This window comes from Schistocerca serialis, chromosome 2, assembly GCF_023864345.2.
Source record: "Schistocerca serialis cubense isolate TAMUIC-IGC-003099 chromosome 2, iqSchSeri2.2, whole genome shotgun sequence".
In the NCBI taxonomy this organism is placed as follows: domain Eukaryota; kingdom Metazoa; phylum Arthropoda; class Insecta; order Orthoptera; family Acrididae; genus Schistocerca; species Schistocerca serialis.
In genome coordinates, this window is record NC_064639.1 from 670,671,569 (window position 1) to 670,690,047 (window position 18,479).

The 18,479-nt window shown below is 43.9% G+C and overlaps 1 protein-coding gene across 1 annotated transcript in view; it reads right to left on the reverse strand.

Annotated features, from left to right (window-relative positions):
* Positions 1-18,479, reverse strand: part of LOC126456318 (uncharacterized) — a 1,428,646-nt gene that overhangs the window by 1,212,859 nt on the left and 197,308 nt on the right. The window contains exon 3 of the mRNA XM_050092069.1: positions 2,803-2,868. The gene's annotated coding sequence lies outside the window, so the exon portion shown is untranslated. The remainder of the gene's footprint in view (positions 1-2,802; positions 2,869-18,479) is intronic.

Consider the following 18,479-nt stretch of genomic DNA (forward strand, 5'->3'; position numbering starts at 1 on the left):
TCCCTAACAGTTTTCTGAATTTTAACAGCAAAAAATAAACAAAATCGCTGTGTTCGTCAGGCCTTCTGACTACGAAACTACTGTGCTTGTAAAGTTTAGGTTTGGATCGAACTGTCAACGTAATTAGTTTTAGAGTAACGCTTACAAGTCGTTTTTCGTTCATTACTGTCACGGGCATGTTTCAGATAATAATGCTATCAAAGTAGTCGTCTATGTTGGTGGCGTAACAGCCGAGTCAACAGAGAACAATAAAGCTCGAATGTCGGGAATAGTTCGTGCAGTCGGAAATTTTTGTACAGTGGTAGGAGGGAGTACCACAAACAACGTACTAGAAGTCCTGACTGGTGAGAGATGAGTGTGGAGTGGAGATATTTTTGAAGATCACTTTTGTACCTATTTCTTGAATAACTCGAAAATGAAGACCACCAGCGGAAACCTAAGCAAGTACAAAATTTCCTATAAAAAGGTACCGCTCATCTTTTTTCTGTAGGACTAATAATTTGAACGTAGCAAGCGAGAGAATTTGAAAATCTGGCGCTTGTTTTAGGAACTCCAGCTGTAACATTGCTGACTGCATAAAACGAGAGTGGTAGGGACAACTGAATTATCCTCTATGAAACTGTTTAATGACGTCGGAAAGTAGCTTCCACATTCTAACCACATTTCCGAACACAAAAGGAACTGTCGCCTGGGACAAACCGATAAATCGGCAGTAGAAAACATGCTTTCCGAGATGGAAACCGCAAAATATAATTCAGTGAAACTAGTGTTATGGCAAGACAATTCTTAATAATGCCCGTATTTAGTGAGAGACCATACACATTTTCACAAAAAAATGGTTCAAATGGCTCTGAGCACTATGGGACTTAACATCTATGGTCATCAGTCCCCTAGAACTTAGAACTAATTAAACCTAACCTAACCTAAGGACAGCACACAACACCCACATATTTACACATACTATATCGAATTTAACAGAACAGATGAAGGTGGTAAGTTATATAAAATATGGATGCTGACTTTGGGCCAACAAAATGACGATCGATTACTTTTAATAGAGAGCGACAGCGCCAGCAGAGGTAATCACGCAGTCGGTTTCACGTAGCGTTAGGTGGTGTCCTCTATACAGCTCTATCAATTCGGAAGGCGCTCGCGCCTTTATAAACACATCCCACAGTTCTACACCTATACACGCTCCGTATCCGATCCCAAAGGAACTTCAACAACTCCCTCTCCCACACAAAGAGATCCGCTCCGATATTTATTCCTCCTATCAACTTCAATTCTTCTCCACCTATCCCACTCCACATCAAGACTGCTCTTTCCATGCAATCGCACGCCTTTCCTCCAGTTATATATATATATATATATATATATATATATATAGCTTCTGACTTTGAATTTTAATTTAAAATAGAGGAACAGCTCTAAGGTTTTTTCCTCATTCTTGTTGTACTTTTTAAAATTCCATTGGCTAAAAGGCGGAATATTATACCGCTGGAACCCCCCTCCCCCTCCCTCCCCGTCCATTTGGGTCCAGGGATCTGAAATAACTGTAAACAAAAAAATAGCTCCTGAGACAGTTGCCCATTTACCTATGACAGTCTGAGACGAAACGTTGGGAAATAGTTTTCTGTATCAACCCCCGGTCTCTATCCAGAAGTCATAAATGGAGAGATGTATCTTTTGGAATAAAGGACCGGTCGACTATTTCAGTAGATGGATGTGAAACACTTGTTCTTACAGGTCTACACACTGGTTCCTAACGTAATAGTTTAATCAAGTGTGTGATGTCCTTAGGTTAGTTAGGTTTAATTAGTTCTAAGTTCTAGGGGACTGATGACCACAGATGTTAAGTCCCATAGTGCTCAGAGCCATTTGAACCATCGTTTAATCAAAGTTAACATTCGCTCTTCACCTACAACGAAAATAAACCCATTACAACACTCGCGTGGTCGAACGTTTACTTGTGAAAGCAAACTACATTTATTACTGACATATCTTTCTTCGTATTTTAAGTGTGCGTAAGTCACTCAAGCTGGCAGCGCCACTATACGACATATGGAGAGCAGATGAAATATTAGTCTCCACTTCTACTTGAAGTACAGCTACTGAACGCTAAATTATTGTACTAAATCATGCACCAGTTTTGCTGCCGTTTCCTTACTGGATGGGTGGCCTATATCATTTGGGACAATCACTTACATTATCAGGTAACCCTCAGTACGTGCTCTAATGGTTAGCGTCGCCACCGTTAGAGCCCAAGATCCCGGGGTCGATTCCAGGAAGTGCTGGAGATTTTCTTTGCTCGAGTGGGTGTTTATGCTATCCTCATCAAGTCGCCGAAGTGTCGCCATATACAAAAGTCCTGAAAGCGACAGATCTCCCGGCCAATAACGCCATACGATCATCATCAGATAACCCAAATTTGTGCGGCGATTGTCACATCCACAACTAAAACAATCGTCGCACAATTAAATGTTTAATTTAAGGCCAGTTTCCAAGGAAAAATGCCCTGCAACAGTGCTGTACATCTAATAAACAAAAATAAAACTATAAAGAATTATAATGGTGACTGACGCAACACAAACTGGCAAATTCATCGTATCCGTTAAAGATACAGTCAAGATGTCACTCCATTCCAACACCATGAGGAAGAAGATGCTAAAATATACTTCCTTGTGCAGATTGCTGAGCCTATTTTAGAACATGTAACGATAAATAGCAGGACGGTTGTTGTCTCTTAGACAGCAGAGGTCTATTGCATACACAAACAACGTGTGCAGACTGACATAGGCCTACCTGCTGTTTCTTCAGGCGGGCTTCAGCGACTGGACGCTCAGGAACATCACCGGCCAATCACAAACCCTGCAAGAAAACAAAGAAACCAGCTGTAATGGGCAGCGAGCACCTTCTTAAATGTTTTACTTGAAACATACAGTCTCCTAAAAGACAATAAGCGTAACGTTAAGAAAAGAAATCTGTGGAACAGCCTTCCGTCGCTAATGATCATGTAGTCAATTGGCCGATTAATTCTGAAAAGAGAAGTGAGAAATCTGTTTTTCATAGTTATGTTACGTTTTAATATCTTCATCTATAAAAAATACGAGAGAATTGCAACATTAGTAAATTAAACGTTTATAGTCGACGAATGTCATGTTATACCCTTTTGCCCATTGCCGTTTGTTGTCTGTCTTTCTATGGCCCAATATGTCATACTATTCTGCATTCTTCATACTGTTCTGAAAATTCTTCTGACTTGCTAATGTACGAGCCGTTAGAAGACTGGCGGTATGCCTGACTATTGCGAAATTTCCTCGACAACAGGTGACTGGTAGCAGAATATTTGCCTCGTTTCACGTCGTCGTCGTTTTTGGAACAAGATTTAACGTTACCTTAACCGGAAACTATAGAAATGTTTACTCTGAAACCACCAGCAATTTCACACATTCCTCTGTGTCTAAGGAAAATACAACAGAATAGCTTGTTGAATTGCAACATGAGATCCGAATAAGACGTTGTTATTCGACAGAGGAGTGTATTCATAGTTGTTATGTGGTAACAACATTGATTGCACGGAGTTTCATATGTTTCATTTTAGCAGATAAGAAATAAATCGTTGGAGAACATTTACAATGTCACTGGTCGTCTCTTAAGACATTCATCAAACCATTGGTTTGTCGGAAAACCACAACACCTCACCGGTTCATATATATCGAAGAACTAAAAAAAAGTAGCACTTAAGTTAAACCACATGATTCATTCTAGATGACTCATTCAAGAGGACTGCGCCTCAAACACTCACTAGCAACCATCATTTAGGTTTTCATTGGTTTCTCAAAATATGTTCAGGCCAGCGCTTGGAACACCTTTGAGAGCTCACGGATTTTGATAAGGTATTCTCTTAGTAGCTTAAAAAACCCATGATAAAATGCAAAGCTGTCATCAGTATTTTCCATTGATTCAATTTTGCAGGGGTCACAAACCGATGGACAATGATCGCGTGACCCTTTTCGCAAGTGAGTGAAAATGCGATAGAAGATGTCCGATGAAACTTAGTCCGGTACCTGTCTTCTCGATACCTAAATTCAAGTTGGCATTCAGTCTTAAATCGCTTGGCGATTGCAGCTGATTTCAGTGACCGATAGTCGGCTGTCCACTCAAGCGATTTCTGGTCTTTTCGTCTACTTATGCACATTACTTACCCAGACGGTCAGCTCCCGGTCTTTGAACAGAGCGCGATTCCACGCATTTTGCGCCGGCCGGTGTGGCCGTGCGGTTCTAGGAGCTTCAGTTTGGAACCGCGTGACCGCTACGGTCGCAGATTCGAATCCTGCCTCGGGCATGGATGTGTGTGATGTCCTTAGGTTGCTTAGGTTTAAGTAGTTCTAAGTTCTAGGGGACTGATGACACAGATGTTAAGTCCCATAGTGCGCAGAGCCATTTGAATCATTTTGAACCACGCATTTTGCATCCTGCGTTGTTGCCTGTTTTCAAACGCATTGTGCAATAGGCTGCAGTCAGTTTTGACTGAGATCTGCAGTCGCCTATAGTTGCGGCAACACTGAGGCGTTGCCACAGAAACGTAAACAAAATCGCTTTAAGTGATACGTCGTTGTGGAGGACGAACGAAGCAACCGTGCAGAGTTAACTGTCACAGGTTGTGTCCGATCGGAATATAGCAGCTAACACTGAACATCCCTTCCTGCTCATTCCAAGGTTCTTGAATCTTGGAGGAGTTATGTCTCAGAATGGAACAAAATATGAGAAAGAGACACACAAAACCGAACTCTTGAGCTACCTTGCAAATTATGCAGCTTATTTGCTTTCATACAGAGGTAGCCAAGTTAGTTCTTTGTTATTAACATTACATCATAATGTAGAGCTGCTGCCAAAGATTAACAAAAGTCTATGCCAGGTCAGTACAACACTCTTTAAAAAAGCACAGCTGCAAAAAGAAATACCACTTCCACTCGTCACATGCAACTTGCGAATCTTTCCCACTTCACACCGTGAATCTTTCGTGACAACTATTCCGTTTTCCGAGGCCAGAACAACACCGGAACGTTGTTTTGGCATTGACTTTTTGACGAATCAGAATTGTGCTTACAGACTGATTTGATGCCACAATGCATTGGTTTTCTGCCTTCTCCCACTATTTCATATCTCTGGTTTGTGCTCCCTCTTACTAGGGCCTATTCTTAAAACGGTTTACGTCCTATTGTCCGGAAAAATTTCTGCTGGCGTACAGAAAAAATCCTCTGTCGTTTAGCCAAAAACAAAAAGTACTAGTCATGGTGCTCTTTCAGCAACTCACTCTTAAAAAGGGAGAAAAAATTGCTTCTGCTTAGAGAAATCAATCTTCGGCTAACGATATGGCGATGAAGCACAACAGACTCATTGTGTCTTACAGAAGTGAGGAACCTAACACCAGTCGGAATCTCAATGGCAAGAAATCCGGTACACGTTGTTGTCTCACGAGCCACCCGTAACGTACGGAGCAATTCAGAATGAATACAGCGAACACAAACGTTGTAATTCTTTAATGCATAGCGATACATAGGAGAGATTTGATGAGAATGTACAATAAATTTCAAAATTTTCATCGTGTAAGCGAACATCTTGATGACTACCCGAAATATAATTAAAGTGTTCTGCACAATGTAGGCATAAAAATTGAACGGTCCAGTTTTCCTCACTGAGATAATAGTAAACGTTACAATAATCATTTACCTGGACATGCTTGAGCAATAGCTGACGCTACAGCTTGATACAGAGCCAATGGAATACAACTTTCAGGAAATTGGAGCAACCGAAACTGTGGTATGGATGTTCGGACATTTTTAAATCATTAACTTCCAAAACGATGGATCGGTTGTACTGGACATGAGAATGAGGGTAGCAGGAGGTGTCGCTGCTAAATGTTGGTTTTGTCCTTTGACGTAATGCCGTTGTGGAAAGTGACTTCAAAAAAAAAAAATGGTTCAAATGGCTCTGACATCTGAGGTCATCAGTCCCCTATACTTAGAACTACTTAAACCTTACTAACGTAAGGACATCACACGCATCCATGCCCGAGGCAGGATTCGAACCTGCGACCGTAGCAGCAGCGCGGTTCCGGGCTGAAGCGCCTAGAACCGCTCTTCCACAGCGGCCGGCCGTGTGACTTCATGGATGCGCAAGCAGTAAGGTAACGAAGCACTGAAAATATGTTCTCGGGCCTTCATTTTTTTTGGGGTGGGGCCGAAGAGCGTGGTAGGAGACTGAAATGCAGTACATCCCGAGACATTGGTCAGGTTGGAAGGCGACATATTGGTTGTGAGTTGGGGAGGCGTTACTAAAGACTTCAGTAAACGCGACCACGCTGAGTCCTGTCCTTGGTCACTTACATCTCTGGACCTGACAGTCATGGATGTCTTTTACGGCATTAAGTGAAGGACATCGTTTTTTGTCTTCGGGCCTCCTTTCAGGAAAGCAGGTCCAGAACTGAAAATGGCTGTTTCCAATTCGCTCGTGTCAGTTACTGATTTGTTTCAGATTGTGTACTGTGAAAGGGATCGTCGGTTAGACGTTGAACGTGTTGCTAAGAGGATTAATATAGAACGCCTACTTAACCTATTTTTACGTTATCTGTAATTCTTATTAATCTATCTTTAAGCGTTAAATAGTTGTATCTGTTTGCAATCACTATAGCAATTCTGAATCGCATTGATGTAAAATGTGGAAGGTGACGAAGGCTGAACAATTTGGTGAACATTCAAGGACAACGAAAACGCTGAAGTCGTTCCTTCTATTTCCTAAGGGTTGCATCATGAGAGAATCCATCAAACAAAATAACCCATTTAGAGGCCCAGAAGGTCGCCGCCATGTTGTGCCTCCCCATGGATTTTCCTTTCCTTTCGTCTCCCCCCCCCCCCCCCCCGCCACCGCCGGCCAGTGTGGCCGAGCGGTTCTAAGCGCTTCAGTCTGGAACCGCGCGACCGCTACGGTCGCAGGTTCGAATCCTGCCTCAGGCATGGATGTGTGTGATGTCTTTAGGTTAATTAGGTTTAAGTAGTTCTAAGTTCTAGGGGGCTGATGACCCATAGTGCTCAGGGCCATTTGAACCATTTGAACCCCCCCCCCCCCCCAAAAAAAAAAAAAAAAAAAAAAACTCACCATCAACATCTTGATGCACAGAGAGTGATTCGTTGCTCCTTACGAGCTTCTGTTACGCGACTAGGAAACTAGCTCGCACACATCTTTGTGTACCCGATCTGGTGAATGAATGAGTCAGCACTACCAACAGAGATTCATTTACGCAGCTAGGTGTCTATGATCCGTCGCTCACTTCGAATGCGAGTGTCCACACGTTCCAACATTGCAGGAGTCACAGCTTTGTGCGGCCGGCCTGCGCGCGGGAGATAGGACAGGTTTGCGCGACCTTGAAGCGATGATGACAGACGCCTCGCCCAACGACTCACCGTGCTTTTGTTCACTGCCACGTCTTCGTAGACATTCCGCAAGTGACTACAAATATCTGCCGCGCTCTGATTTTCTGCCAAAAGAAACTCAGTTACAGCTGTCTGCTTGGGACGCACCTCCGTTACAAACGCCATTATGTAGGCTATGTATAACGCCGCCACCTATCGGAACTTGATGATACGCTACTGGCCATTAAAATTGCTACAACAAGAAGAAATGCAGATGATAAACGGGTATTCATTGGACAAATATATTATACTAGAACTGATATGTGATTACATCTTCACGCAATATGGCTGCATAGATTCTGAGAAATCAGTACCCAGAACAACCAACTCTGGCCGTAATAACGGCCTTGATACGCCTGGGCGTTGAGTCAATCAGAGCTTGGATGGCGTGTACAGGTACAGCTGCCCATGCAGCTTCAACATGATACCACAGTTCATCAAGAGTAGTGACTGGCGTATTGTGACGAGCCAGTTGCTCGGCCACCATTGACCAGACGTTTTCAGTTGGTGAGAAATCTGGAGAATGTGCCGGCTAGGGCAGTAGTCGAACATTTTCTGTATCCAGAAAGGCCCGTACAGGACCTGCAACATGCGGTCATGCATTATCCTGTAGAAATGTATGGTTTCCCAGGGATCGAATGACGGGTAGAGTGACGGGTCGTAACACATCTGAAATGTAACGTCCACTGTACAAAGTGCCGTCAATGCGAACAAGAGGTGACCGAGACGTGTAACCAATGGCACCCCATACCATCACGCCGGGTGATACGCCAGTATGGCGATGACGAGTACACGCTTCCAATGTGCGTTCACCGCGATGTCGCGAAACACCGAGAGACCATCATGATGCTGTAAACAGGACATGGATTCATCCGAAAAAATGACGTTTTGCCATTCGTGTACCCAGGTTCGTCGTTAAGTACACCATCGCAGGTCCTCCTGTCCTCCTGTCCGTGATGCAGCGTCAAGGGTAACTGTAGCCATGGTCTCCGAGCTGATAGTCCATGCTATTGCAAACGTCGTCGAACTGCTCGTGCACATGGTTGTTGTCTTGCAAACGTCCCTATCTGTTGACTCAGGGATCGAGACGTGGCTGCACGATCCATTACAGCCATGCGGATAAGATGCCTGTCATCTCGACTGTTAGTGATACCAGGCCGTTGGGATCCATCACGGGGTTCCGTATTCCTCTCCTGAACCCACAGATTCCATATTCTGTTAACAGTCATTGGTTCTCGAGCAACGCGAGCAGCGATGTCGCGATACGATAGACTTCAATCGCGATAGGCAACAATCCGACCTTAAACAAAGTCAGAAACGTGGTGATACGCATTTCTCCTCCTTACACGAGGCATCACAACAACGTTTCACCCAGCAACACCGGTCAACTGCTGTTTGTGTATGAGAAATTGGTTGGAAACTTTCCTCATGTCAGCACGTTGTAGGTGTCACCACCGGTGCCAACCTTATGTGAATGCTCTGAAAAGCTAATCATTTGCATATCACAGCATCTTCTTCCTGTCGGTTAAATTTCGCGTCTGTAGCACGTCACCATCGTGCTGTAACAATTTTAATGCCCCGTAGTGTACTATAGACACCGAAGCAGGAAATTTCAACGATGTCCCACAACAAATTCCGCATTTTTTTTCCACCAAAATTGGCCGAGGAAAAAAAAAAAACGGTGTCGCAGTACTTATTGAACGCTCCTCGTATATTCTTGTTGAATGACAGAATTTCCCAAAACAGAGAAACAGGGGGAACCACTTTTTTAGAATGGAAAACAATAGAACTGTGTAGTTTGCTGTTAAATGCAAACCTACCAGAAGAGTCGACTGATTAAGAGATGTCAGGAAAATTGAGTTCGGGAGTGGCTAGTATGTCATTCCTGGAGGAGTAAATAAGTAAGTGAAGAAAGGCTAGGCAGTAAGTTGAGTCTTGCGGCTAGACACCGGAAAGTCGCAATGTATCGCAAGATATAAAAGCACAGAGTCTGTACGAGGTGTGTGTGTGGAATGACTAGGAGCGCCCCCTGCCCGACGCTGTCGTGGTGTTTGACTGGCGCGCCGCATTTGAGTGAGCGCTGCTGCACGGTGAAAGTGTTCCATTCAGCGACGGCGGCGCGCGCAGAACAAGGGGCGCAGTTAGTGCAGGCCGACTGGGCGCGCCTGCAGCGGCAGCCAATTACTGACGGCATAAGGGGCAGAGTTTCAGAGTCGGGCCCGGAGCTCACTTTCACTGCCCGGCTCGTGTTATAGCAACGGTACGGCAGTCACCAATACACCCACACCGCAGGCGCTGGCCGTCTCTAGCCGCAGCAAACACGTGTTGCCCTGCCAATGTACAGGGTGATTAAAATACGGAAAAAAAGATTTCAGCTGTTTATCACAAACTATAGGAGATAAAAACACACTGCACATGTCACTGGATAGAGGAAGGTTCAAAGTCTTATGTTTGCACAGACACCACACCACACACTCAACATGAGCACCGAGTAACAACACGATAGTCCGCTTCATTCCACTCACTATTCTGACCGTACCACCCTCTTGCTGCCAAAAGTTGATTTATTGATGTTTGGAGTAAGTTACTAATTTGGACGGCTGGTCACATTTTCACAGCACTTGTCCGGCTTAGATAGTGACACACTGCGGTGAATGACAGGGACAGTCAAATTCAAATAGCTAGTTCTGTTAATACTTAAAATACTCATCTTTTTTGTTGCTCTTTTTGTTGTGTATTGATGGCTCGTTATGCATTTGCTCTCTGTGGTTTATCTCTGTATAATCTTCTAGAGGATGATAGGCTTGATGCTTCAAAAACAATGTGAAATCTGGTGGATTTTCTGCAGAGTTACATATATATTTTCATTTATTTCACTTCACAATACAAATCAATAAAACACATAACTCGTTCTCCATCCTCGCACTTCAAAACGTACAACCGACTGCACAAAAGAACAAAGATTTGTATCTAACAACATGTAGCAAAGAAATTACTATCATATATCGATCTACTGATACAAAACAATCTTTGAAACATACATGCACAAATAAAATACAATTAACTGGCCATCTTTTCTGAGAAGTTCTTACTCATCGTTGTAATTACAAAATGGTTCAAATGGCTCTGAGCATTATGGGACCTAACATCTGAGGTCATCAGTCCCCTAGAACTTAGAACTAGTTAAACCTAACTAACCTAAGGACATCACACACGTCCATGCCCGAGGCAGGATTCGAACCTGCGACCGTAGCAGTCGCGCGGTTCCGGACTGAAGCGCCTAGAACCGCTTGGCCACAACGGCCGGCTTTAATTACATTAAATGTTTATAAACATTGACATTTAATAATTTTCGCGTATCTATGTCGTAGGGGATGTTTGGCTTTTACGTCTTCGGTACGGTGACTTCACCTCAGCTGATCCAAGATAGGTTAATACATTTATCTCACCGTAAGCAGTTTCATTACAACACGATTCAATAGGTCCCTGTTTACTGAATCGACATCTTCAACAATTCAGCTTCGCAGCTGTTGTAGAATAGCTGCCATAGGTGCGAGCAAGACTCCGTCTTTTACGTACTCCCACACAAAAAAATCACGGGATGTGAGGTCTGGTAAACTTGGAGGCCAAAAGAAAAGAATGAGATCTTTTTGTCCATCTCGTGCAGTTCAACGTTGTGGTATGGTGTTTTTAAGATAAAGCCGCACCTCAAGGTATAAGTCAAACGAAGCGGCGTCATGCTTAAATAAATCATTGGAATCTTCGTGAAGTTGAGGAAACAACTTGTTTTGCAGCCTATCCAGTTATTACATTCCTGTCACAGTTTCCTCTGAAAAAACGACCGATCCATGAGCTTTGTGAACAGAAACGACACAAAACATATTCATTTCAATGTCTGTTTCACCGTAGACGACGGCGCTACATTATCGAGTGCTACATTATCACATAGATGAAACGTCGACTCGTCCGGAAAAAGTATCCTCTGACCATAACCTGGAGAACTGAAATGCAAAATTCGTACCTTCTACTTCGGTTAATGGGACGCAATTACTCCAGTAACTGCAACTTCTAAGGCTTCGTATGCAGGCGTCGCCACACTGTTGTTCCAGGAAGACAAAGTTCCTGGCCTGCCGGCCTTGCGGACTTCCGAGGACTCCGTGTGAACGCATCTTTCATAATCTCGACATTTTCATCAGACGTGTGTGTGGCCGACCCGTGCTCTTCGCTTATCATATGCAACCAACCTCCAAGAATTTTGTATTCCAGTCATAAATCTGCTTGTGCAGAGACGGCTTCTTGCTGAATCGATGGAGGAAAGCGCATTGCACATGAACATGGATTAACTTCGCGCAAATTTCAACGCACAAAATGATTTCTTTGTGGCGTAGTCGCCATATCAGTACAACCAAACTACAGCGTAGTTGTGTTAAAACTTTGAACCTTCCACTATCCAGAGACACGCGCAATATATTTCTATCTTTTATAGTTTGTCTGTAATAAACAACTGAAATCTGTTCCTTCTTTTTGAATCACCCTGTGTGTGTGTATTAAGACACCAACTCTGCCATTTCTTCGTTTTCTTTTGGACGTTAAAACGCTCTTCACATTTTATACAATTATGATGGTGCTAAGTGGGCCATGTGAGACTACATATCATTAGGTTCCGATGTGCAGAGCGACGTATAAAACTAACTGCACGTACGAAATATGAATCAAAGTGCAAAGGAGACTCCTTACACAACACTCGTGCGATCCACGCTAGGACATTGCTCAAGTGTGTGCGAACCGTAGCAAATTCGATTAACAGAGGATATTGAACGTAAGCAAAGAAGGGCAGCACGGATATGGACAGATTTGTTTTGTCCTGTCCTGTTTGTCCTTAACGGAAATGCTGAAAGACCTGAAGTAACATACGTTTGAAGATTGATACCAAACATTCCGCCAAGTGCTGATTAAAATGTTTCAACAAGGAGCATTAGGTGAAGAACTTAAGAGTATACTACAACCCCTACGTATCTCTCCCGTGGGTGCCTTGGGGACAAAAGGATCACATTAATGACCAGCGCGCGCAGAGGCATGTAAGGTATCATTCTTCCTGCTGCATACGCGCATGCAAATGGGGTTTGCAGAGTATGACTGTAGACGCAGATGAAATCAGTAGATATTACAAAAATATATGTGTGTGTGTGGGGGGGGGGGGGCTGGGTGGCTAGGTGAGCAGTTGTGCGTGTGTGTTATGAGTATGCGTGTATGTACGTTCCACATTTCCTCCTAAATTACTACAACCGTTTCAACCGAACTTGGTACGTACATCCCTTACCGTCCGCCAACAATCGCTGTTGGCCTAAGAGCCTCGTAGTATCAAAATTCAGGAGATATGACGTCATAAACAATGGTTCAAATGGCTCAAATGGCTCTGAGCACTATGGGACTTAACATCTATGGTCATCAGTCCCCTAGAACCTAGAACTCTTAAATCTAACTAACCTAAGGACATCACACAACACCCAGCCATCACGAGGCAGAGAAAATCCCTGACCCCGCCGGGAATCGAACCCGGGAACCCGGGCGTGGGAAGCGAGAACGCTACCGCACGACCACGAGATGCGGACCATAAACAATGAGAGGCGTAAAGAGCTGACGCATCACGTATTACGTTTAAATTTATTACTTCAGTGCTACTAACGCTATTTGCAACCCTTTTTGCAGACAATATCCACATATGCCGCTAAATGTACCTACAAATTTATATGATTGTATGACTCGTAGATCAAGAGATGTGACGTCACAAAGACTGATTCATGACGTTTGAATTTATTGTTTCTTGCTACTAACTCTATTCGCAACGTCTTTCGCACACAGCAAACTCATATGCAGCTGAATGTGCCTACATAAACATATTACTGTACGAGACATGGTTCAACAGATATGACGTCATAAACACTGAGATGGAAGAAATAATATCCCGTCATGTGGGAAGTTTTAATATCTTTATTCTTTACTTAAAAATGGTTCAAATGGCACTGAGCACTATGGGACTTAACGTCTGAGGTTCATCAGTTACCTAGAACTTAGAACTACGTAAACCTAACTAACCTAAGGACATCACACACAACCATGCCCGAGGCAAGATTCGAACCTGCGACTGTAGCAGTCCCAGGGTTCCGGACTGCAGCGCCTAGAACCGCACGGCCACCGCGGCCGGCTTATTCTTTACTACTGAGACATTTCTAGAGTCGGGTCAATCGAGGGAATCATAAACACCAGGCGCTTTTTACACCTTTCAACTGCGAAGCGCAGATGGCTGAGAACGAAATCAGATTCCGACTACAGAGCTATGAAGACGCGTTGGCACCGAGACGTTTACAAAATTGTATTGTAGACACGCGAGCAGCTGCACCCAGCATATACTCCCCAGGACCATCTCACACCGGGTCTACTGCAGGAATACGTGTATAGTTTCGTTTCTAATAGAAATTCGTCAAAATAAATACCCGGGCAACGCAGGGTTCGTCAACTAGTTAGCAAATATTAAATTGTTGCCAGCTGATAATCATCTGAAGATCTTCGGCCGACGGTCGTTAGGATCTTTGTTTTCTTCTCATGTTTGGCCAGCACGAGAGATTCACCTTCCATTGCTGGTGGCGATCTGGATGGCGAATCTGGAATTTTATCGAATTAGTTGCGTCTCTTGCACTAAGTAGAATGTCCTTAAATTTATTCTACATTTGTATTGGTCATTAATAGATCAAAATACGTTAATTTCATGTACATCATCAACCTCGGCATACGAATTATACACCAAATTTCGGATATAGTTTGTCTCATTGTGACAACCTAAATTGACTTTCGAAAAGCACCTGACTCTGTACCATACGAACACTTACTAAGAAAAGTAAAATCGTATGTTGCATGTACGGGTGGTGTTGGTTTATTGAGGTCCGATCAGTCGTGAAATAGAAACTACAGTGAAAAAACGATGAAGTTTTGCTCATATGTAGTTGGACAGTGTCTCTAGTAGGCCGATAGATAGCGTCACGGTGCTCTTTTCAGTTCTGAGCGCACAATGAGGGCTTACAGATGCCTAGAAATCAGTCTCTAATGCCAAGTATGACTCTCTGCCGAGAGATTTCGACTGATTTCATGCAACCGACATTGTGTGACTGTCACGCATTTGATTCCTCATGACAATTCTCAGACACAAATTGCAAGAACAACGAAGATGCTTCTGCAGCGATTTCTACAGCAAGTGTTCGATCATCCAACGTACATTCCGAACTAAGCTCCCTCTGATTTTCATCTCTGCTCAAATGAACAGGTGGACATAAAGACATTTTGGCGTAGATTAGGAGCTGCAGACCAGCGTACAGAAATGGCGGAAAGTAGAGCCAGCTGCCTTCTATGACAAGGGTACTGGAAAGTTGGTACAACGCTGTAACAAATGTCTAAGTCGCAACGCCAACAATGTAGAGAAGTAGCTGGAAGGTGTAGCCAACTGTTACAGATGGAACAGATTTGATTTTCACTGTGGTTTCCATTTCGTGATCGACATGAGCTTTGGAAAAAAATGTCTCTCATAATAACCTCAGACTTTTCAGACGACAGAATTTTCTATATCGAAGCACTGTCAGAATAAAGCTGCAATCTCAAGAAGAAGATCTCTCAAGAATCTTTTAGAATACATTAATGTGTATACTAGGCATTTGCAGAAAGTGCAACCGTGCACCGTCTACATTCCAGGCCACGCATTCGTGTCTGTGTTAGCTGCACTGCAGTTGACAGCGATTGTTGGTGTCAGAGTCCTTGATATCCTAAAGGCTGTAACTGCTGATATTTCACAACCTGACAATTAATGTTAACAAACTGTAATAAAAGATGCCAGTTTTTGATAAACCTTCAAAGCTCTGGTTACTTGAAAGGCCTAACTTTCGTAGTACGGAAGTGATAATACGAAACGCATGCCTTTAGTAGCAGATATGTCGTTTTCTGTCACTACAGTTTTCATTACAATATACACTATGTGATCAAAACTATCCGAACACCTGGCTGAAAATGACTTACAAGTTCGTGGCGCCCTCCATCGGTAATGCTGTAATTAAGTATGGTGTTGGCCCACTCTTAGCCTTGATGACGGCTTCCACTCTCGAAGGGATACGTTCAATCAGGTGCTGGAAGGTTTCTTGGGGAATGACAGCCTATTCTTCACGGGGTGTTGCACTAAGGAGAGGTATCTATGTCGGTCGGTGAGGCATGGCACGAAGTCGGCGATCCAAAACATACCAAAGGTGTTCTATAGGATTCAGCTCAGGACTCTGTGCAGGCCAGTCCATTACAGGGATGTTATTGTCGTGTAACCATTCCGCCAGAGACCGTGCACTATAAACAGGTGCCTCATCGAGTTGAAAGATTCAATTGCCATCCCCGAATTGCTCTTCAACAGTGGAAAACAAGAATGTGCTTAAAACATCAATGTAGACCTGTGCTGTGACAGTGCTACGCAAAACAACAAGGGGTGCAAGCCCCCTCCATGAAAAACACGATCACACCATAACACCACCGCTTTCGAATTTTACTGTTGGCACTACATACGCTGGCACATGACGTTCACCGGGCATTCGCCATACCCACACCCTGCCATCGGATCGCCATATTGTGTACCGTCATTCGTCACTCCACACAACGTTTTCCACTATTCAATTGTCCAATGTTTACGCTCCTTACACCAAGCGAGGCGTCGTTTGGCATTTACCGGCGCGATGTGTCGTTTATGAGCAGCCGCTCGACCATGAAATCCAAGGTTTCTCACCTCCCTCCTAACTGTCGTAGTACTTGCAGTGGATCCTGATGCAATTTGGAATTCCTGTGTGATGGTATGGATAGATGTCTACCCATTACACATTTCGACCCTCTTCAACTGTCGGCGGTCTCTGTCAGTCAACAGACGAGGTCGGCCTGAACGCTTTTGTGTTATACGTGTCCCTTCACGTTTCCACTTCACTATCACAGCGAAAACACTGGACCTAGGGATGTTTAGCAGTGTGGAAATCTTGTATACAGACGTATGACACTAGTGACACCCAATCACCTGACCACGTTCGTATCCGTGAGTTCCACGGTGCGCCCCATTCTGCTCCCTCACGATGTCTAATGACTACTGAGATCGCTGATATGCAGTAATTGGCAGTAGGTGCAGCAGAATGCACCAAATATGAAAAACATATGTTTGTGGTGGTGTCCGGATTCTTTTGATCACATAATTCTTACCAAAAACGAAGTGTTTTCGAGATATCTTCTATCTGCCGGTGTTCTGAAGCAATATACAGGGTGTTTCGAAATCTTTGCATCAAACGTCTAGGGATGATAAATCAAGCCACAAGGAACGATTTAGAGACAAAAAGTTCGTTCACGCTTCCTGGTTTTTCAGTTTTGTCGGCCCTTAGTGCCTCTAAATGGAGAAAGATATTTTAGAAGTGAATCATAAATTTTAATTTTGTTGTCGTTTACGCTTTCACAAGTTGTTTCCCATGAGGCGATCTACCATCCCGAGAGGTCTATGGCAAATACTTTGAAACACTATGCACATTGACAGCACAGACGTCATAAGAACGATCAAATACAGACTTCGATTGCAAACTACGTAAACCAGTATGACGTCTCCTAAGAACTGCTCGTGCTATAGAAAGCTCTATTGCATCTCACATTCCTCTCCAGGCTACAAAAATCTAGCACGTCTGATTGTCTCATTCATGCTTGGGAATTATAGTGAGATGATGAAAGCCTTGCTATAACTGGTCTGCGGCCGGCCGCGGTGGTCTAGCGGTTCTAGGCGCTCAGTCCGGAACAGCGCGACTGCTACGGTCGCAGGTTCGAATCCTGCCTCTGGCATGGATGTGTGTGATGTCCTTAGGTTAGTCAGGCTTAAGTAGTTCTAAGTTCTAGGGGACTGATGACCACAGATGTTAAGTCCCATAGTGCTCAGGGCCATTTGAACCATTTTTTTAACTGGTCTGCATATATACAGATGGCGACAGTATCGCGTACCAAAGGTACAAGAGAGCTGTGAATTGGTGGAACTGCCATTTGTATTCTGTAGATTTATGTGAAAAGATGTCCTATGTAATTGGGGGCGCTCGATGAGAGATTACAGACTTTGAACGCGGATGATAGTTGGAGGTAGACGCATGGGACATTACATTTCGTAAATAGTTAGGAAATTCAATATTCCGAGATCCACTGTGTTAAGAGTGTGCCAGATTTCAGACATTACCTATCATCATGGACGACCGAGCGGTCTAGGGCCTCCACTTACCGACCGAGAACTGCGGCGTTTGAGTAGAGTTTTCAGTGCTAGCAGAAAGCAACACTGCGTTAAATATTCGCATAAACCAATGAGGAACACACGACGAATGTAGCCGTTTGGACAGTGAGGTGAATTTGGAGTTGATGAGCTATGGCAACAGACGAACGACGCGAGTGCCTTTGCTGACAGCACGAATGGCCTGCAACGCTTCTCCTGGTCTCGTGACCGTATCGGTTGGACCCTAGACGACTGGAAAACCGTGGTCTGATTTCAGTTGTGAGGGCTGATGGTAGGGTTCGAGTGTGGTGCAAATTCCACGACGTCATGGAATGAAGGTGTCAACAAGCCATTGTGCAAGTTGGTGGTAGCTCCATAACGGTGCGTGCTGTGTTTACATGGAACGGACTGGGTCTTGTGGTCCAACAGGACCGATGGCTGTCTCGAAACGGTTATATACGGCTACTTGGAGACCATCTGCAGCCATTCGAAGACTTCTTATTCCCAAACAAAAATGGAATTTTTATGGAGGAGAATGCGCCATATCACAGCACCACAACTGTTGGTGATTGTTTTGAAGAACATTCTGGACAATTCGAGCGAATCATTTGGGCAACCAGATGGCCCAAAATGAATCGCGTTGAACGTATATGGGACATAATCGAGTGGTCAGGTCGTGCACGAAATCCTGCAGCGGCAACATTTTCGAA